The 23,191-nt window shown below is 40.4% G+C and overlaps 1 protein-coding gene across 8 annotated transcripts in view; it reads right to left on the reverse strand.

Annotated features, from left to right (window-relative positions):
• SH3KBP1 (SH3 domain containing kinase binding protein 1) overlaps window positions 1-23,191 on the reverse strand; it is a 138,345-nt gene that overhangs the window by 86,078 nt on the left and 29,076 nt on the right. The window lies entirely within an intron of this gene.

Below are 23,191 nucleotides of genomic sequence, written 5' to 3' on the forward strand. Positions count from 1 at the left end.
ATTTGTGCCCTCAAATTGTGTCCCACCTCGCAAAGCTATGACTGCAGCTAAATTAGACTTTTCCTGCTCATGGTAATTTCCTGGTATACCTCCGCTTGGTTACGCAATACACTATAAATGAAAGCAATGAAACATGCTATGCCGTCAAGAATCTGAAACTTCACTGTTGGTAGATTCCGACCAGATTATAGATTGTGAGCAATGAACATGAAGTTTAATGTTCTACTTAAGAGTGCTATTCCTAAAACTTTACTTGCCTTTGACACTGAAAGTTCCAAAATCACAAAACTGATTATAATATTTTTATTATAGCCTTGACCTATGAGGCAACACTTATTGCTCTGAGAGCAGAAATAAGAGACCTCAATAAACAGAGCTCTAAAATCCGTTCCAATGGACTGTTGGTCAATGGAAAATGGTATTTTCCTATGAGCACATAGCAATTCTGTGGACAAGGCAGGGGCCTTTATCCAACAATACTTAAGTTTTTCCTGGAGACATTTTCAGCTAGAGAAAACCCTCAAAACTGTACAGTGTAGTGTAAATGTGAAAGCTAGGTTCCTAAATTATCCCTATCTCCAAAATTCTGACAAACTGACCTGAAATCTCCAAATTTAACAAGCTTTAGGTATGTACATAGTACAGATTCGAAATTTCAGAAGTGTAATCTTGAAGTTTAATGAGTAATGAATTAATTTTATAGATTAACTGCTTGACAATGGTAAATGGTAAAGTAACCCTCTTCTGAAAGTGGTAGATAGCTTACAGGGTGGGGTAAACAAGAGAAGACTAGCAATTTTGTTAAATAATTATTTCTAACAATCATGGATTGTTTTCAGAATTTATTTCAGGGCATTCAAAAGCAGAATACCTATTTTTAGCTACTGTGTCTAAAGACACAACTTCCCTTCTATCAAAATATTTCCTCTTCTTCGGACTGGAAACTCAGCACCCTGATGATCAAATTAATCTGCTACAGAGGGAAAGCAAAAAACTAACCCAACAACCATTAATAAGGAAATAACCGGGGGGGGGGGGGAGAGGAGTCAGAGTTACCTGTAATAAACCTTAAACCAAACTGTCAACATGTTATTTTCTTTTCTGATATTTGTCTAAATGTTCTGTTAGTCTTGTGTAGATTATTAATCTATTATTCCCAACACCAGTTCAAAATTTGTATTTATATCTTTTACATATACATAAATAAATAAATGGGACGCGGGTGGCACTGTGGGTTAAACCACAGAGCCTAGGACTTGCTGATCAGAAGGTCGGCAGTTCGAATCCCCACGACGGGGTGAGCTCCCGTTCCTCAGTTCCTGCTCCTGCCAACCTAGCAGTTCAAAAGCACGTCAAAGTGCAAGTAGATAAATAGGTACCGCTCCGGCGGGAAGGTAAACGCCGTTTCCATGCGCTGGTCTGGTTCGCCAGAAGCGGCTTAGTCATGCTGGCCACATGACCCGGAAGCTGTAGGCCAACTCCCTCGGCCAATAAAGCGAGATGAGCGTCGCAACCCCAGAGTCAGGGGTCCCTTCACCTTTACCTTTACATAAATAAATAAAGGTTTTTTTTTTCTTACAGCAAATTCACACTATGATTTTTGCACAGTAAAAATCCAGGAAACTTTGCAATTGTCAATGCTGTGATAGGCTTTTTACACAAGTAGAGGCTTATATATTATGGGACTGACACCCATAATGGTTAGCTCAGTGCAAAGTAATAAGGTAAACAACAACTTAGAAATCCCAATTCCCAGCAAATATCAAAGCCAAAGAGGATACAAATATTATTAATAAATCAGAATGCGCTTCTAAAGAGAGGACAACATTTGCGCCTCCTTGTCTGCTGCAGGACTGAGGAGACGGTGTGCCAGGCATGAGTTTTAGGGCCACTGGTATAGTGCCCAGCTATTCACACACAAATCTACTCATGAAGAGATGGAAGCTCATGTAATCACCTACCCAGATCAGAGCCCGGCTAGATACTAGAAAGGGGTGAAGGGCTGAGCTCCTATGTTCTGAAAGCTTCCTAGAAGCTCTGTGCTCAAGTGCTCAATCTTTTCTGAACCAGATAATGGGGAACTTCAACAGATCTGTTCAGATGTGTCAGTTTTTTCAATGATTTTGGTTAAAACAATTCAAGGGGGGGGGGAAATACTGACAATTCTAGTCATATTCAACACAACTGATTCCTATGTTACGGGAGAACTACTGTGTCTCTTATGCTTTCAAACTAAATTCAGGCTTGGGGACATCACTAGGCCCAATACCAAGGAAACCCAAAAGACACTCTTCTCCAGCCCATAAGGGAAGTCATTCAACACAGGAGCCAGGCTTAACATATACTATATAGTTCTATTATAAGAGAGCCACAGAAATCTGGGATACATTCAGCTTTCATTATCAGCATCTCACTCATGTAGAATAAAGCATCATGAAACACTAGGAAATCTCATGAAGAACATGATATAAACAAGCTTGACTAGAGGATAATGTGACATTTAATGATGTGTTGCATTGCTTTTGTCAGAGTGAATGAAGATTTCTGGTTATTTTATCATCATTCTTGTTTAACCAAGGGAGGTGGGAGCTATAAACATTTGGGTAGCAGAACAGCAACTCAAATGGAAATATGCAGTCCTTTGGAACAAATCCACAAGTTAAATTAATGTGAATAATTTATAGAATTACTGCAAGCTCTGGAAGCTCCTACACTGCATTTTACTACACTATAATGACATAGCAGCTAATGGAGGGTAAGGAGAAAAGCAAAAATGAAAGAGCTGGTGTGTTGTGTTTTTAATGTGAATCTAGTAGGACCTCAAGGTTTCTGGAGAACAGCAGACACCAGTAAAGGTAAAGACAGAGGCCTACATGCTAGTGTTATTCCAAAATGAAATTGTTCCTTTCACATACTGCCAGTTCAGCAGCTCAGGTAAAAATTGGCTTCAAACTTCTCAAAGAAATGAGCTCTGAATGCACTGGGTAAGATGGTGAATGAATGGGGCAGACAGAGTTACTTTCTTTGAGCATGCTCCATAGCACCACTAAATCACCTATAATGCACTTCAATGAAAAGTGAATTTAGTCCTGGACACTATTCCCATTAAATCACATTAGGACCACAGATTTAAAGGTATAGAATAGGTATGAACAATCTATAGCCCTAGGACTGCATCAGACCATTAGCAAAATTATAAAAACCCTCTGCAAGCCATTAGTTCAAGAAGAGCAATGAACCTGCTTCACTCACAGAAAACAACAAGGAAGTGGCAGAGAGGGAGGGAAATGAACCCTGCTCACCTTTGGCTCTGGCCCCATCCACTACCCTTGAAGGAATGTGGCCTTCTACACAAATAATCTGTACCGGAGTTGGCAAATGTATGGAATCAGCAGACAAGACTTCTAAATTACATTTTGAATTGGAGCAAGCTGATATACGCTCTCTCATTAGTGCTAAATGTTTTGTAAGATCTTCCTAACTTCTTCATCCATGTCATACGCAAACAATGTTTTTCATGTGATCTTTTCTGCTTCAGGCACTGTGGTGTTTCTCCACAAAGTACAAGGTTTCTGTCCTTTCCTGTTAAAATACCTTCTTCCTTCCCATTTTCCCCTTGAAACCATTGTTTCTAAACATTACTGTGTATTTCATTTCCTCCTTTAAAAGTTCTCTATAATAATCCTACCCTGGTGTATACTTTTCTTCACCCTCCATAATTGCATCTTTTCAGAAATGATGCTTTTACAAACTGTCTCTGCAAGTGATCTGAGTGCTCTACAGTTCCAACTCACTTAAGAAGCCTGCACAAATGAGGCTCCTACAATACAAGAATGCCAAATTCCTTTATCCAGAGTTTCTCCATATTCCGAAACAATCAGTTGCTCAGAACATAACAGATTTCACTTATTGTTATCAGAGAAATTTTTAAAAAGTTTTCACTTCACAAATCTATTGAGATACAATCTAACTCTGTTCCCCTCCCAAGTCTATGCCAAACTCAGAAACAGAAGTACCTGCAGTTCTCTATTTAGAAGCTGTTTTGCAAAACCACTTCAGCTCTTTAGAAAACTATTTCAGAATTCAGAAAATTATTTTTAGACATTTTTTGTTGCAGCCATAGCACTTAACTTTCCAATTCAGAAAATGTCAACTGTTGAGGCTGTCAGGGGGGAAAAACAGAATAGAAACTAACAAATGAATAGTGCCAAATGTGCAAAATGCAGAAGAGTCTGCTACCCAAAGCCTGCCCTAAGAAATGCAGAAATGATAGTCTAGGACAGGGGCAGTAACTTTTTTCAGCCATGGGCCGGTCCACTGTCCCTCAGATCATGTGGTGGGCCGGACTATATTTTTTGGGGGGAAATGAACAAATTCCTGTGCCCCACAAATAACCCAGAGATGCATTTTAAATAAAAGGACACATTCTACTCATGTAAAAACACACTAATTCCCGGACCATCCGCGAGCTGGATTGAGAAGGCAATTGGGCCGCATCCGGCCCCCGGGCCTTAGGTTGCCTAACCCTGGTCTAGAATCAATTATGGTCATATGTATACCTTAACATCAGACTTAATTGACTGGTGTTTTGAAGCAAAAATGTAAAAACAAAAAACTACCCCACTGACATGACTGAATTAAGAAATGGTGTGCAGTAGTGTGCTAGTATTCATAAATTTGTAGAGTTGGAAGCGTCCCTGCATATCATCTAGTCCAATTTCCTACAATGCAGGAATCTCAACTAAAAGCATCCAACCTCTGCTTCAAAACTTGAATAAGCCATGTAGATTTCTTGACTCTGACAATATTCATTAGCTACAATATGCAATCTTTCCCCAAGGTAAGTGATAGTGGCATGTTATGGTAAGCCCTTATTTCTCTCTCACTATGTCCTAGTGACTAGGATACAGTTAACTTCTTCAAATGATTTAGAGAATTACTTCAAGAAAACTGATATCAAAGCAATCAAAGGTGGGTGGTGATCTAGCTGCGTCTAGATAATGGTAGGGTGAGTACAGCAATAATGAAAAACCACTTTTGCTATATTTTGATAAAATGTTTTCCACAATTACAAGTTCTCCTATTTCAAAAGCATATTCTTCAGAGTACTAGGCTGCATAGGAAAATACAAAACTGGTTTTCAAAACATGTTATGCAGTGCATTTGAACGAATAGCACCCTCCTCTTCCAGGACACCGCCCTGAGGTTCACTTATCTTTTAGCTTTTCTCTGCTTATGCCTGGAAAAGAGGCCTATTGTATAAACATCCAACTTGCTGATTTCTTACAGCAGATCTGTTTAATTTCAAATATTAACAAGAGGCACAGGTGAAGTATAGAACAGCATACATTATTTAGAAGTTCTACAACAGAGGCAGTCAGCGGAAGTTTACCCAAGTGCAGCTTCTCATTTTTTTGTGCTCTGATCTAGCTGCAAGCAGCCCACCAACTTCGAAAGGCTTGCACACACATAAATAGCATTTTCCAACCCGCTGTGTACCTCAGATGGAAAACTCACATCTGGTGAGAAGAAACTGTCTTGTGTGACATTAAAGAGTTTAGTACCCGAGAGCCCACAAATGCAAAACTCCCCAATCCTTCTATTCCTAGCAACAGGAGCTTCCTATGTTCTGCACTACACCTAACACAGCCAATATAAAATGTGGAACAGGAAAGTGTGGCTCAGTATGCTCTGTGTGGGCTAAGTGTGGTGCTGTTGCTTAGGATGGGCTGCTAGAGATGTGGGTGCAGTTCCCAGGGTCTGCTGCACCCAAGGAGACAGGTTCACAAGAGTTCACAGTCCCACATGGTATTATATGAAGTTGGCATGCAGAAGCTGAGTTGCTTGGTCTAGATGAGCCTTGTGGTCCCTTCTAACTCTACAATTCTATGACTCAATGGTGGATGGGGGAGGGTGACTACTGATACAACTACCAGGAGCTGCTTACAGCCAACCAACTGAACATGGGGGGGGGGGGGCGTATGGATAGCTGAGTACAGAGGAAAATAAAGCTATCCAAAGTTCCAAACGAGGCAGGCAGCTATCAGAACGAGCCTACAGGTGTGCTCCCTCTGCCTAGTAGGTGTGTGCGTGCTCCCAATCTTTTCTCCTGATTGTCCATCGCTAGGTAGCTATGGGATCACTTAGGCATTTGTACATGTACAGTTCCACTTAGCTGCAGCTCCATGGTGCATGTGGTTGGCAAGGGGAGAAAGGAGGGAATCTCGCTATACAGGAAGAATATAAACAGCTCTATCACACTCTTCTCATTTGTCTGCACCTGTGGCTGTGTGGTTAGAGTACAGTATTCTCTGTAATAAGATAAGACCCAAGCCACACTTGCTGCTTCCTATTACAAATGTTCCTCTTTCACACAGTGCTGCCAGGCACAGCTCATTGGGTATGAGTTTGCTGATCTAGCATCCCTTCTGCCTTTTTCAAATGCCTCACCCTTTGCTTCCATTTGCGAGGTTGTTCTCCTTCACATAGCTTTTATTCCACAGTGGGGCTTGAAGCCTTCTCCTGGGGAGACCATGGGTTCTCTAAGCCTACCTTCTACTTTTTAGGTGTAGACCTGATTGTTGTGATTGGAGTGGCAGCGCATGGAATACGTTATGTGACACCTGCAGCCACCGCATGTTGATTGGTGCTCTCTGTAGACAGCTAATATGGAAGTGTCTTTGGGAATGAGACTATGGGCTCATCCACACTTCCTCTCATCCTACTTTATTGCTGAATCATAACAAACATCCACAGAGATTTCTACAGACTGGTGTTTGTTCTGATTCAGAGGTAAACAGCGGGTTTCGCTGGGGAAAGAATGAATGAATCTTGGGTTCGTGCCTACAAAGCACGGGGCAAGTGTGGACAAGGCCTGTGATTGTACTGCTAGGCCTGCCACTGTTGTTGCTGTTAGTTCTCCTTTCTACTGCTACTGGGTTTTTTGTTTTTATTTCTGCTGAGACAGCATATCTATGAACTATTTACATAGGGGAAACCTTCTAATACAGTACTTTCCATCTTAGCTGATTCACAGAATTGACCTACCAGCACATTTTACTTTGCAGTTTACTGTTACTTTATCCTATTGTTGCTTTTAGTGACATCTTTTGGGAAAGCAGGCTATACTATTTACAATAAAGCAATTTCTGTTTTTTTTGGGGGGGGATGAAAATTACATTAACCACAGATAAATACTAATCTTAAATTAGCACTACCAGTCAGAAGTGCCGAGTTCCACCTGGCATTGCGGGGTTCATTGTGTTTGTGTGACATCGTGGAGGCCTGGTGGGGCATGCTGCCATGGTGGGGAGGCATGGCAAGGGCCTTCAAGATTGGGGAGCTCAGTCCTGTCCCCATATACTGGGGGGGGGTGCATAGAGTATGAGCCTATGCTACCAGTGGGCTACACAGCTAATTAAAGATTGTGGCCAAAATTCAACTACTTTTTTTATAAACCTTGTGTGTGTCTGGGGGGGGGGGGGAGAGACTTTGAGTAGCGGATTACATGCTATTTTACTCAAAGTTTTTGTTAAATTCCCATAGTTTTAGAAGTATCATGCTATGCAGCATATGAAGCTCTTGTTCAAAGGTCCTCAAAAGCATCCCCTCTCTCTATAGGAGTAATTGAGCGGCTCTTTGAATTCTAGCCAATGTTATGATGTACCATGCCTGAAGCAGATTAAAACCAAGATGAGAAGGAAACAATGATTGATACTAGAGATCATTTGCAAGCATATGGGCAATCTGTAATACATTAGGTAGCATACCTACAATGAAATATGCAACTTGGTAAGAGAGGGCAGGCCCAGGCCACCTCTGCACTGCAATTTCATGTAATCTCTAACCACAAGGTTTTTCAATCAAGGCGTTCAAATTCATGAGTTCCAATGCACAATTATAATCAAAAGCAAAAACCCACGCTGCAGCATTTCAGGTTTCCTTCTTTTATACTGCATTTTCTTCTCCTTCCCCCCAACCCAAACACAGTTATTAAAAATTCCCTCAGTGACAACACAATCCCCAACTCCTAAAACAGCATTTAGACAGATTATTCTGCTTTCAGAGCATAAAGCTTTTAAAGGTTGTTTCAAACAACAACAACAACAACAACCCGATAGTTCCAACAGTTTACTGTTTTAGCTATATTGAGCTAACCATACAAACATTCATTATTTGGTTAAAGTTGCAAGGCCCGGGGGGGCGGGGGAGAGATCCACTGTACCTACATAAGTACATAAAAACTGTGAAATCCTATTATATGCAAAATGCAGTAAGATCAGAGTCAGCTCCTGGGGGGTTTAAAGCCTCTTTTCAGATTTGTTTTTTTCAAAGGAAGAACGTACAAAAATCTATTTTTAGACCTACAGTGTATATGTTTACATGGTTTTCTCTACTAAAGAATCCTGTTTTTTATCTGATCAGCACTGATTGCAACATTATTATTCAAATCATGCCCTACGTGAGCCATATGTGCTGTTTGACTTGAAAATTAGACAATAGAAGTAAGCACTACAGCTTGACAGACTAATGTCAGAAACGTTTATGTTAACTCTGCTTGTACGCCTCTTGACATTTTCTCAAACAGACATACTGAACAAGTTTTCTCGACTGCTCAGAATCCATATCCCAAGCTAGAAATTTGTCTGAACAGCAGTTGTTCATCACTTAATTCAGCTTTGCTATGATTCTATCTAGCCTTTGCCAACAATTGTACTGCTGCTGGCCTCTTTTATAGTCCAAAACATTTGATCTATATATTTTATGTACTTATATACTACCTTTCTTCCATTGGATGTAAAGTGGTATACATAGGATTGCCAAAGACCTGTGTAACGTCAGCAAGGGAGCTATCGCATGTGCCTTCAAGACGACAGCAACACTCCCATGCCAATCATTCTCTCTGGGCTATCAGTCCCTTTAAGAGGCATACTCTTGATTCACTTGGAATCTCCATTATTTACTTATTCTTTATACATTCAGTGGAAGAGGAATATGAGTGAAGTCTTTAGAATCAAGTCTAATTAAGCACATCTTATTCGTAAGTAGCTTGTGAAGAACTTGTACATCTGTGCATGCATCTGCACATGTGGTATATTTTTCATTTACTGACAGCCCTCCAGATTGCAGCCACAAGATATGAATAGATTTTATGCATTTTGAAATTATTCCTTTGAAGCTTTGCCTTCTCTAAGTAGGGGTGTGTGTGTGTGTGTGTGTGTGTGTGTGTGTGGATGTACACCCCCCCCCCCAACATATATATATACACACAGAGACACATTCAGAAAATGGAATAAACACAGTAATGTTCAGTTCTGTGTTGTTGTTTTTAATGAAAGAATCCAGCATGGAGTGACTTATTTCTTCTCTGCTTTAGCTCCACCATTAGATAAGATTTTCTGCATAAAAAGAAATAACATCAAAGCGGAGCTATAGGGCATGGAAATGCTGCCTCATAGTCTGTCTTTAATGCCACTCTAAATGGCTTTTGAATAGTTGTATCACAGCCTAAATATATTTGATAAATTTATTTTGAAGATTTCTAAGCTGCCTTTCAAAACATAAAGCATTTCCAAGGGGGCACATAATCACTATAAAACCATTATAAAATCTACCAATAACAAAATTATAGCAACTGCAGAACAACTGATTTCAGTAGAACAATTCTAACGCAGGTCTAAAAATGGCTGAACATACAAAACAGTAATAATTTTAAATAATTTTAAATGAACCTACACTTCTGAACAAAAGCAAATTGAAATCTTACAAGTCTTAGAGTCCACCTAAAGAAAATCATATTACATTATGATTTTATTACATGGGAGTCAGTGGGGTGTAGACCCAGGTTTATATCCACACACAGGCCCTAAAGCTCTGGAACCAACCACTGATACACAGTCTAACTTGCCTCGCAAGGTTGTTGTTAAGGTAAAAGGTGGGGGAACTGTGTCCACCACCTTGAGCTCCTTGGAGGAAGGGCAGGAGACAAATGTAATCAATAAATAAATCATGTGACTGACATTTGGAAACCTGACTGACTGAAGCCAGCGTGGTGTAGTGGTTAAGAGCGGTGGACTCGTAATCTGGGGAACTGGGTTTGATTCCCTCTCCTCCACACGCAGTTGCTGGGTGACCTTGGGCTAGCCACAGCCTCACTTATCTCACAGAGTGTTTGTTGTGGGGGAGGAAGGGAAAGGAGAATGTTAGCCGCTTTGAGACTGTTACTTCAAGAACAAATACCCCACCCCCCACCCCGACCAGGGAAGAATGGCAAACCAAGTTGATGGACTATGCCAAAATGGCAAAATTAACTAGGAAGCTCAGAAATCAAGAAGACAAGAACTTTAACAAGGAATGGGAAAAGTTCATAATTTATTCACGAGACCACTGTAAACAGGTTAAAACATTAGCAAGATTTAAACCACACTTGTAAAGTAATGGAAAGTATGGTTAATTTAGAAGGATTAAAAATTTGGATAAGTATTGATATGCAGTTGTAAAAAATACCGTTAGGACCCATGGAAGGGATGGGGGGAAGTCAGGAGATTCAGAGCAATCTTGATATTTGGATTTGGAACTGTTTTTTTGTTGTATGCTTATACTTTTTAAAAACAAATTTAAAAAATATACAAAAAAGAAAAGAACAAAGATCCTCAAATAAGAACCATGTTGGTAATTTTAATGTTCACATGCATGAACTTGCTCCAAAATACATATTGCCTTACTTTTGAAAATGAAGTACATTAATTCATCTTAAATTATGGAAAACTAGTGGGGGAAAAACAATGACAACACTACAGGTGTATGTGGAACCAAAAATGCAACCTATTGCAAGGGAGTAGTAAAACTTCAAAGGTAATGATGCATTAGAAGAGTTTGGATTTGATATCCCACTTTATCACTACCCGAAGGAGTCTCAAAGTGGCTAACATTCTCCTTTCCCTTCCTCCCCCACAACAAACACTCTGTGAGGTGAGTGGGGCTGAGAGACTTCAATGAAGTGTGACTAGTCCAAGGTCACCCAGCAGCTGCATGTGGAGGAGCAGGGAATCGAACCCAGTTCACCAGATTACGAGTCTACCGCTCTTAACCACTACACTGCACCACACTGGCATTAAGTTCCGTTTTACCTGACTATTCGATTTTAGCCCTATTATGAAACTACTCTGTCCTCGGTTCTGTCTTATTTTGAACACTGATAACAAAAAGAAGAATTGCACTAGGGTTTCATCTTAAAATTTAGCTAGGCATAATTGTAGAATGCTTAATGGTATAAAAACCAATGATGGCTGCTACAGATTCTGCTCAGCTGATAAAATGTTGTTAGATTTCTTGGACATTTTATGGAAAGGCAAGGTATAAATGTTTTAAGCAAGCTACCAAGCCTCCTCTTCTATCCAGGGTAGCTTTTAACAGAACAGTTTTCCCTCCAGACCATGTAACTGCAAGCGTCAAGACAGATTAGAGGAAAACATCTTTCCAAACGAAAGACTGTACAGTAGCTTGAAACACTTGAATCTAATTCCTTTAAAAAAATTTAAGTAATAGGATTTTGAAATAACATCTTGGGGAAAGCTGTATCCAGGCACCCTGAAATCCCTCAAGCAAATGAGGGAGAAAAAGACCAAGTGTACAAGCTCTATCACCACTACCCTTCTGCCTTTGGAGAGCAAATAGCTGCAGTCAGGCACCTGCTCCGACTATGGAAGATCAGGGTTCAATACTGCATATGGCATCTACAAGAGTTGAACTGGCTCTCTATTTTGTAAGTTACCCCTCCACCTTGTGGAAGGCAACAAGGATGGTGAGGGGCTTGGAGCTAGTGTGCTCAACCTTCTTCATGAAGGATTTAGAATGCCTGAACGGGTCAAATGTAGTTGGCAGATGCAGCTTTAAAACAATGCAGTTATACTAAGCCATGCACATATTCCAAGCAAGTTCTACATCTGTATCTCATAAGCCACAGAGGAGCTAATGATCAAAGTGCAGCCATGGTTTCATCCTCGCTTCAATGCCTGCCTCTTTTCCTTCTCAGAAAGTTCCCATTTCTTCACTTGCTGACTTCCTACTCCCTGCTCTCCCCTAGAGCACACGATGCCATATATCTTTGCCCATATATTCAAAATATAAGTCCTCAACTAACAAGCGGTAGGTGTAAGGCCATGAACTCAGCTCCCTCCTTATCAAGAGCAAGAAATTGAAGGTAGAAAACAATGACATCCCCCATCAGCAAAGCTTCAACCAGAGTTATAAACAGGCAGGGTGAGGTTAAGGACACAATGTGGAAAAATAATGGGGGAAACTTTAAAACAAGGAAAAATGAAAAGGAACGAAACAGAATTTTCAAACAAGGGGATTCTATTACTTTCCTCCTCAACAGTAGTTTTATGAAAAATTTTAGGTCAATACATAAACCCTTTGTGACATGAGCCACATGAGGATATACGGTATTTATCCTTTGTGGCATGACAGCAGTCAGACACACAAAGCAGACAATGGTAAATACACAAAACTGGAAGTGTGGGCAGAGGAAACCCTTGATATAATGCTGGCTGCAAATTCTGCAGGATACTATCAATCCACTGGCTTTTCACCCCATAAACAACAGCTTAAGAGTAGGTTTAAGAATTCGTTCCAATATTTTGTTTGTTCAGGTGTTTCAACACATTCTTCATCTTACAAAATGCCTAATGTATCAAAACTAGCCGCTAAATTCTGGGAATCTGAGATTTCAAGTGTCAGAATGTAAATTTATATAAATAAGAGTCAATTATTTTAAAGTCAAAATCTAAACCTTATTGAGTTGCTTTGATAAGTACTCAATAAACTCAACCCAAAGATGTAAGTGCCCACCTTCCCAATTCAGATGTCCTTGCCAATTAACATGCTTCATTCGCTATGCTTCTCCAAAACAATTTAACAAGCAGCACAAGATGCAGTGTTTTCTGAACTCATTTCCGCCCTGTAGAAACTTGTAGAGAGAGAGAAACAAGCAACAACATTCTGAAATCTAGTGCTTTCCTGCTGAAGACATGTGGCCCAACTTTGCTTTATTTGTGTAGAATGACTGGATCAGCTGAGAACATTACATGTACCATATCACTTGGGTAAAAGCTGTATGGTTATATTAACCATATGAAATTAATTGTGGATTCTGTTGGAGATGTGAAAGGAAGGAAGGACTTAATTAAAGGATATCTGGTTTAGTGTTTACTAGCTAATCTAAACATGGGTCTGGAGACAAACTACTGCATAGTTGTGCACTTCAGACTCCTCAGAAGCAATGCATAAACATAGAATTGGGAGGTACCACAAAAGTCATATAGTCCAACTGCCTGTAATGCAGGAAACTTTTTGCCCAACGTGGGGCTCGAACGCACGACTCTGAGAATAAGTGTCTCATGCTGTTCAGACTGAGCCAGCATACACAGTTGTACCCTGCTACATTTGTTATGAAAATCCATATTAGACAGAGGATTATAGTGTCACTACAGAGCACAGGCACAATGCGACTTACGTAAAGGCAACTTTAAAGTAGTTTTCCCCACAGAAAAGAGCCCCAACAACTTATCATTATTTGCAATGATATGCAGATCGCTTAATTGGGTTTTAAAGTGCAGGTCAGAATTCTGTCTGCTCATTGATCAAAGGTAAAATTAACAACTTTCACTGTCTTAGACTTTCAGCTTATCCCAATTCAGAAATCCCTTCCTACTGCTTTCCACAAATCTCAGCCTGCATTATGTTTCTACCCTATGTTGTATGTAAATCTTACAGAAATTACTATTCTAAGGTGCTACTGGAAGGAATTTTTTTATTTTGATTCTGAAAAGAAAGTTCACTAAATTAAGGTGCAAACAAAGAAAGTTCACAATCAAAACCGCATATTTTAGAATTATCTGATATCACATCAAGCAGGATCCTAAATGCCAAACAGCAATTTTCTGCATATGTAGCAGAGCTTTGTGGCCTCCCCATTCCCTATTACAATCATGTAATATCCACCCCCCAAAGTCCATAATAAAATATAGGGCAACTTTCAGCAACTGCATCTGACTGATGTTTAGTCTTGACATGGACAAAAGGTTTTTGGCTTTGCACTGCACCTAGCACCTGCTGGACTTGGAGGGCTACAGTCTATTCCAGAGCTTTCCAAACTTTTCATGTTGGTGGCACACTTTTTAGACATGCATCATTTCGCAACATGGTAATTCAGTTTTACTAGCAAACCAGAGGTTAAACTAACCCCTTTCCAGCCCCGGGAGAAGCGTGGGGAACATTCACGCGACACACCTACACACTGCAGCTGACACACTAATGTGTCGTGACACATAGTTTGGAAAGCTCTGGTCCATTCCGTTAAGCTACTTTTGCCTTCCTGAGAACAGAACTGGAGGTCACTTAATACTAGCTTTAACTGTAGGACTCTTAGTAGTAGATTTAACTGTAGTAGCTTTAACTGTCCGGTCTCTTAGTAGGCATTCTTGCTTTGCAAATTTAGATTGTAGCAATTCTTGAAAACATCAAGAAGCAGCTTGTGTAAGACTGAAGTCAACCCATACTTGCTCTGCGGTCTACCCAAAACATTTATATATATAAATAAGGTTAGAGGAATACTAGATTGTGTATATAGAATCATAAACTAATGCCAAAGTACTGGCAATCTTTTACATTTATACACTTACATTTTCTGCAAAACAGATAAACAGTGATGTTATCTATTACCACATCATCCTTACCTTTGTTTGTTTGTAATCATTTTCATCCATAGGCAATTCATAATAACTATATTTTCCCATCTTACCATATACTTTGTAGTTACCGTATGGGAAAACGCTTGTAGAACATTTCCTTAATGATATGGTGCAACATGTGTTTAAACTCAGATGTCGCTATGCTTTCAATAAAGGAGCAAAAGTCCTGCTTGCTGGGAACACAGTGGCGTAACAAGCAGAAGTCACTGCACAATGGAAAAATACCAGAATCTACCCACTCTCCCTCTTCATAAATCTTTGCTCTCCAGTATTCCAAATGTGTCTGCAGGTCCACAACTGCTCCACAAAGCAGAAACAAAAAAGGCCAAAAAAAGGTCAAAAACTTCATGTTAATCAGTGCATTAAGTGTTATTCATTGCCAATTTGCATATACAGGTAACTTGCATGCTACTTGGGAATTTGATTCGGGGGGGGGGGGGGGCACACATAAATGCAAAACTGCCTAAAGCCAGGAACTGCCAGAACTGCCCTCCCCCAAGGTGGAGGGCTGCTTACTGGGTTCTGGAAAGGTCGTAAGAGCTTCGTAGGGCCTTCCCATAACCTTCCCAGAGCCTAGTAAGCAAGTCGCTTCAGTTATCCAGCTTTGGGAACGCGGTGAGAGAGCTCTGGCAGTGTCTCAAAGCTGCAATTGCTTAAGTGAAAGCAGTGTGAGATGCACTTTAACTTTTCCAGAGGGTCCATGTTTACTCAAGTATAGATTATGGGACTGTGTAGCTATCTAAGTAGTAAACCATGGCTTGGAATTATGACCAGGCCTCCTCCTCGACTAAGGTGGAGGGGCAGAGGGACCTTTGTCCCTATAAGTCCAGACCCAGCAGTCCAGAATGTTAAGAGTACAAGCCTGGATCTGCTTTTGGATCATGTGCTCCCTTGTTGACCTTCCAATCATGAGTGGCTATTTTATTTCCAGTTCTGTTTTTTTAAAAAAGAAAACCACAAATTGCTGCTTCATACAAACAGGTAAGCTATGGTTTGTACTTGCTGTCTGGCACATCAGGATTTGCTTCTGGTTTGCAGGCAAGTGTAAACCATGGTTCACACTTTTGGACAACGTAATTATTGGGGGGGAGGGGAAGCATCTATGTGGGAGAAGGTGACGCAAAAGTGGACTGGAAGAACATTATTCAGAATGTGTAAGAATTGAAAATCTTTATTCATTTTAATAAGGGGAAACCATAAAAAATCTCCCTTATCTGCCCCCACTGAACTCAAGTTTGGTTCTCAGGGGATGAGAATCACTTCAAGGGGGAAGTGTTGGTTTCCTTCTGGTTCTTGTGCTAAGCATTGTACTGATATGAATGAAGGCGTTTCAAACAAAAGCTGGGGGTTTTAGGTCAATCGGTTATGTTTCTGGCTCCGTTTCAGATAAAAGATTACTCGCAATTGTAGCAAATACTTCATGATAGTCAGCAGCCAGAAAGACTAGGTGCTTTTCAAAAGTATATTAATGAAACACATTTATTGGACTCAAGATACATAGAAGAAAAGTATTTAAGAACTCTTGAGTGTTTTCTTTTGTGATTCAAAAAGAACTGAGAATCCCATATCAAGTTGCAGGAGACAAGCACCTATGCAATGATGACTTTAAGCCATTTTTAAATTTAAACTAACCTATTGTTAGTGCTATTGTTATAAGCTGGGGGGGGGGGGCAAATTCCCCAAAGCTCTCCAATTTAATAAATGCTTGGAGCCAGACCTTGGAATTAGCAAAGTGCTAAAATATAGGTGAGACGCATTCTCTGGGTCCAGACAGTGGCGTGGGTTGTCAGCACCCGGGGCAAGGCAAGTAATTTGCGCCCCCTAACCCGTGGATTTGCGCCCCTAACCCTAACCCCCAGATGTTGCACCCGGTGCGGCCGGCCCCCCCTGCACCCCCCACGCTACGCCACTGGGTCCAGAAAGCCACTTGGTCAGAGGGGCCATCAGGAAGTGATTAAGCTAACAAGAGACAGGAAGAGAAGCGATCAGCTTAACTAAGCCTGTGTGCCAGCCAGCAACTGGCTGGGTAGTTTGGAAGGCAGTGGGGAAACTGCCAAGTTTCTGAGTATGTTGTCACAGGGAAAATGTGGCAGCAGCCATTAGAACTAGCTGGGAAGCAGGAGCAAAGGGATGGTGCTTAGGATGGCTCTGTCTGCAATGGTGGGCTGCTATGAAGAGCAAGCTGCTCTTGAGATGACAATGGTTTAAGATCTGCAGCCCCTTTCATCTAAGGTAAAGCTAAAGGGACCCCTGACCATTAGGTCCAGTCGTGGCAGACTCTGGGGTTGCGGCGCTCATCTCGCTTTATTGGCCGAGGGAGCCGGCATACAGCTTCCAGGTCATGTGGCCAGCATGACTAAGCTGCTTCTGGAAAACCAGAGCAGCGCACGGAAACGCCGTTTACCTTCCCGCCGGAGCAGTACCTATTTATCTACTTGCACTTTGACATGCTTTCAAACTGCTAGGTTGGCAGGAGCAGGGACCGAGAAATGGGAGCTCACCCCGTCGCGGGGATTCGAACCGCCGACCTTCTGATCGGCAAGTCCTAGGCTCTGTGGTTTAACCCATAGCGCCACCTGCGTCCCTTTCATCTAAACTCAGGTGTAAATATGTGTAACATAATTAAACCATACTACAGCCTCCACCACAACCTGATTCTCGACAAAAACACGCCCTTGTGTGAGAGCTGAGCCCGTGAAGATGCTGAAATGACAGCATAGTAATTGAGAACGGTGTTCATCTGCAGATGAAGAAATCTGAGCATGGGATCAGAGCAGCAGATCCTGCAATACAGCTAGTCATGAATCACACTGCATAGAGCTACTGCCGCACTTGCTAGCCTTATTCTAGCTAGTCCCAGGGTGGGAAATCTTTTTCAGACCATGGGCTACCTTTCCCACCTGGGCAACCTTCTGGGAGCTACATGCTGGGGTGGACAGAGACAGAGGCAAATCTGGGCAAAGCAACCAATGCACATTTACCTTTGCATGGTAGGTTGGTTTCTCTACATAGACACGTCTCTATCTTCCATCCAGGCAACCAAAATGCATTACCAAAGTTCACGAACACATTCCAGCCAGGCAAAAACAATCAAGGAGCATATGAAGTAAGGCTGGTGAGGGACGTGACCTGGGGAGAGTCCCAAGGGCCAGGTATAAGAAGATTAGAGGGCTGCATTTGACCTCTCACCTAGTCCATGGAGAGCTAATGTCAGCAATATGCAGACAGGGCTGAAGAACATTCCCACCACCACTACCACAAAATAACCAACCAATATTTAAATAACAGTATTTCGACACACACAACAACAGCACATTCATTCTCCCTTCCTTTCAACTTTATTCATTTCCTCACTAGAATAGTATAGTTTCTTCAACATCTGCTACTATATGTTGGCAGAAAGATATGCATTTCCTTCCACATCTTTACAGTGACAATGTGGAAGCCAACAAGCTGTTTCTGCAACAAGCAGCAACAGAGCCTGCCTGATAATCATGTACTCAGGAAAACACAGTACTTCCGGCTATAAAGCGATTGTTCCAAACCAAAGTGAACATTAGATCAGTGTTTCCCAACCTTGGGCCTCCAGCTGTTTTTGGACTACAATTCCCATCATCGCTTGCCACTGGTCTTGCTCGTCAGGGATGATGGGAGTTGTAGTTCAAAAACAGCTGGAGGCCCAAGGTTGGGAAACACTGCATTAGATGACAAAGGAGATATATATATATATATATAATATGTTCAGAATAAAGTTTAAAATGTAGTTTCTTCCTAGTTCATGCCAATATCTAATTCATTAGATTAATGTTTTCTGTTTATTAAAAAAAAACCCTTAACAATCAGTTATCAGAGGTACATGAGGGTGGAAGGAGTTTGCTATATATGTACCATGGGCTAATGGAATCTGAATTGAAGGTCTATTTTTATTTTAGCCTGCCTGACACATTCCTAGTTTAAGTGTTCACATGTTTGTCCAACAAATTATACATAGAAAGCACTCTTGGCCTGGGGAGTATATACTTCTGACATTATTGTTAGAGAGAATTATCTGAAAGAGATTTGGGGTTGTAAATATTTAAACATACCCAAGATTAAACGAGAGAGCTGCTGGTTGGATAACATAGCACAAATGAATTGCTTTAATGGGGCCACATTATAACATTCCTTTCAAACCAATACACGTTAGAAAGGTTTCGGTCCCAGAGAGAAAAAAAGGATGACTTACTCCAATGGGGGAAAGAAATAGAGCAGACACCCCAACTTAGAAAGGCCTCATTCAGTAAAAGAAGAAGAAGTTCTATTTGCACAGCTTTACATAAATGACAAAAGGAGAAGCTTAGTCTTTTGAATTTGATCAACTTGGCAGCCAAATTATTCTAATCATTCTAAAGAGGCATCTAAAGCTCTGCAAGGATTATAATTTTTATGTCTATCATTCCGGTTCTTTCAATCAAATGTTTTTCTTTCAATTATGACCTTGTTCCTATGGAAACTATTTGAGGCTTTTCTTACAGTAGAAAGGGTCTTATAAAAGTTAATAATCATTAGCATTAGAGACTGTAAAATATAAACTGTATGCACATAGTTTATACTGAGGGGTGCTCATTCAGGGCTCCACTACCACAAGGTGTGCCTTTTCCAATAAAGCGCTTGAGACATCATTGAAGAAATTAAAATGAAAGGTTCAGACAAAATGAAAGAGAAAACAGAGCTAGCATTACAAGACCATTAAACAAGCAACTTTTAAGAAGCTGGCATGTTTTGTTTTTCCTGTTAGGTGACAGCAAAAAAAGAGCCTGGTACCTGTTGGTGTTTGACACATGATATTCTGATAGCTGGATTGTTGATCTGCCACCAAAAAAAGAACATTCTCAGAAAAGGGGGGATACCCTAAATCACACAGAAAGGATTATTCCATAAACTTTTGGAACAGTAAGATTATACTAGAAATGCCAGGCACTAGTCGAAGACTGAAAGAGCTATGGAGCACATAGCTGTCTTTTATAAACGAGAAGGAGGGTACCAGCTGGGCTCTCAATGACCAATGACGATCTCTATAAAAGAGGCTCTTCATTCTCTTATGAGCAATTAGTGCAGTGCTACAATGCAGCTGCTGATTTAAAGAGCAGAGTGTGATGACAAGATGGCTGTAAGCCCACAGTCACAGTTAGATGCTTCAAACACTAAAGGTCGCAGCATTTTCATTCATCTGGGCCTTTCTTTCATTAAGAAAGATGTCCTCAGTGGATACAGTGGAGTGTATTACTTAAAAACAAAAAACAATTCAAACACAACTATTAGAGATCGTTGCCATTTAGATAAAATCGTTATTTATTTATTTATTTATTTATTTATTTAGTTTACCTTTACCCAAATTTAGAACACCTGCATTTAATTTATCTTCAAAGTGTGCTCAAATCAGGCACAATTTGTCACATGGCTACAGTGTGGGCATCTTTATGTAATGATGCACCAGTAGTATTAAAATATTCCAGAGCTCAAATAAAAATGTGGCCTTGCTTTGCATGTAGGGGTGTGAAAGCAAAACTGATTTTCCAGTCTGAGGTGTGTTAAGTCTTCCACCCCATCCCTGATGTCTAGTGAATGAATAAGCATTGGGGGGGGGGGGAAACAATTTTGGAATTAATCTTATACATAATAACCACCACCATCAATTAAAACAGTAATGAATGAAATAACTTTTATGGGAAAACATTATGATTACTGTCCCTTTTAATGCAAGTTATTTGAACTATTGATGGGCAGAATAATATTCTGGGATTAAAACTACAACCAGCAAATGTAATGATATTCCCAAGCACTACCCAGTTTGTAAATTAATCAGATGATTAAAGTATATTTCCACACGTTGTATGGGCTAGCACCACTGTTATTGTTGCATATTCTTTTTTGAAACTGAGACAACGACAACTTTTTCCAGAGTGGCATAAACGTTTCTTATTTACTGGGCTGAAAATACCCCTGTTCTTCAGATATCATCCTCTTAAGCATTCACGTTTGCAACTGATGTCTCTTCTGCTTGTCAGACAAGCTGAAAACATGACTCACATGTAATCCCAGCCCTCTTTGGTTTACATGGCATTGGCAAAGTTGGCAGATGAAATAGAGAAGGAAGTAAAAAGCACACAGTCAGGGCCCTCATCTGCAACCTCACAAACCATGGTTTGTGATAGACAACTGCCTAAACATGGCCTCTGCATCACAAGAGATCTTGAGTGTCATCACTTCCTCAGCCTGTTCTTTTATCAGGGATATCTTATACAAGCACGAAAACTGTTTTAGCTACCAAGACTACATTGATTTCTGTAAAGAGAGCAGACATATTGCTTCCCAAAGTACAAACTACATATAGCTGAGCTAAATTACGACCACACTGTCCAAATGTTTTTCAGCACTACTGCTGAACAATCTGACTCAGTCCTGAAACTACACTTCCTGTGTGACAACATACTTGGCTCAACTGTGCAGATAAATTTTCATACAGTTTTCTGAGACATGCCACATGTGCAGCTAGTCTATACAACTATTTCATAACAGTTCGGAATTCTCTCTGTAGCAAAGAACTTGCTGCATATCTGAGCAGAACCACAGGCAGCAACTGTGGCACCTCTTTACTTGTAGAAGCAGCAGCCTAAAGAGGAACTCACTGAATAAAATCTAGACAATGTCCTAAATAAAGAAATAAATGTGCTTTGCCCTGGGGAAGCTGAACCCTGCTTTGTGGAGGTGATGTGTGGTTGTAGTCACTTTGTAGATAAATGTTGGCCCTTCGGGGTAGGGCAGGTCTAAAATAAAGAAAGCAACAATTTCTTTTCTTTTCTTTTTTCTTTTTGAAATGCATTGCAAAATGCATTCCGGCAGCATTCCAACCAAAGGCAAAGATAAAACCAACAAGCCCCAAGGAAATGCATATTTTGCCTCAATGAAGAAAGCCAAGAATAGAATGGATCAAAAGGGAAGTATCTGCCCTTCCTTTTCCCACATCTCCCAAATCCCAAGAGAACTGCATATGTAAATTGTGCGTCCAAAAAAACAGAATCAAAACATAAAAAACCAAACTGAGCTTCCAACCAGATTCTAAAACTTTTATCTAATGGCATTACTGAAACAGACTAAATAATATTTAAGTGCATTTAAGCTAAGGGAAATAAAGTATTTATTGTCAGTCCCAAGTTATTATCAATACATTGTTGCATTGCCATTCAATCAATCTTTAGACAATGACAAAGCTGATTTTTTTATTCCATTAGGGCTTAAGCTGAAATTCAGCAAAATTTAAATGCTTCTTTCTATACCATGTAAACAATATTGACCACTTATCTGCTTTACATTCACTCTCTTCCGTTTCCTATTTATACACATTGACATCACATCAAAGAAAGAAAAATGTTTATATATAAACATTATATAGATATATAGTTATAGATATAGATATATACACACACACACTCTTGTGGAAAGAATAATGCAAACCATAAGAGGATTTAAGGGCAATAATCAGAAACATTTTCTCTTCCTAGTCATAGTGTAACATTCAGAACTTTCATCAACATCCAGCCCACTTAATATAACTCACCAACAGTGGAACACTCAGAAAGAAGTTCCAGTGTGTTCAATAGAGTTTACTCCCAAGCAATTGCATTTGAAGACTGCGGAGCTATTAGTTTTTATGACTGTGCAGGTGTAAATAAAAGTGAGGACAACACCTGCAGTGCATTACCCTGAAAGAATGTTAGATTTGTTTTATACTTTCAGGCATATTACATTTAAGTGTCTTCTCAGTCTGTCTTCCAGCCCACCAGGCTTCACTATACCCTTTTTAAGAGCAGCTTCTTGGATCGAGATTGTAATTTCCAAATTCCAAAAAGCCAAACATTACTGTGTGATAGGAATTTTGAGGTATTAGATATATGTTAAACGTTCATAAGTGTACCAACCAAGCAGGTACATAGATCAGCACAGGAAGACACACCTGAAACCATTTTTGATTCCTAAACCGACCAAATGTTTTCTATGCAAGATCAAAGGAAAATGGAAAAGCCTCCCCATTGTCTTTTCCTTCACAAATCCTGTCTTAAGGGCACATTTAAGATATGAAAAGGGCGGGAGCCTGTGACCTGGCTCAGGAACTAAGTATTTATCATTACCAAAGACTGGCCAGGCTCCCCAGAGTATCCAATCAAGTGACCATTAAACAGGTAACCTGTCAGATGAGATAAACAGTGCACTCAGATTTCTGCTGTAGACCGCCTTTTCTGTGATGTATCTGGGGGGTGGTCTTAGGTTACACCCCTTCTGTGATGTATGTATGATGTATGGAGGGGTGGTCTTGAGCTCCAGGGCAGGGAATTTAAAATGTCTATATAAGGGCAGGCACACCTTTGTTCTGGGTTCCTCCTCCCTCCTGTGTGTTGTGA

Source organism: Podarcis gaigeae (assembly GCF_964106915.1).
Source record: "Podarcis gaigeae genome assembly, chromosome: 4".
Classification (NCBI taxonomy): Eukaryota; Metazoa; Chordata; class Lepidosauria; order Squamata; family Lacertidae; genus Podarcis; species Podarcis gaigeae.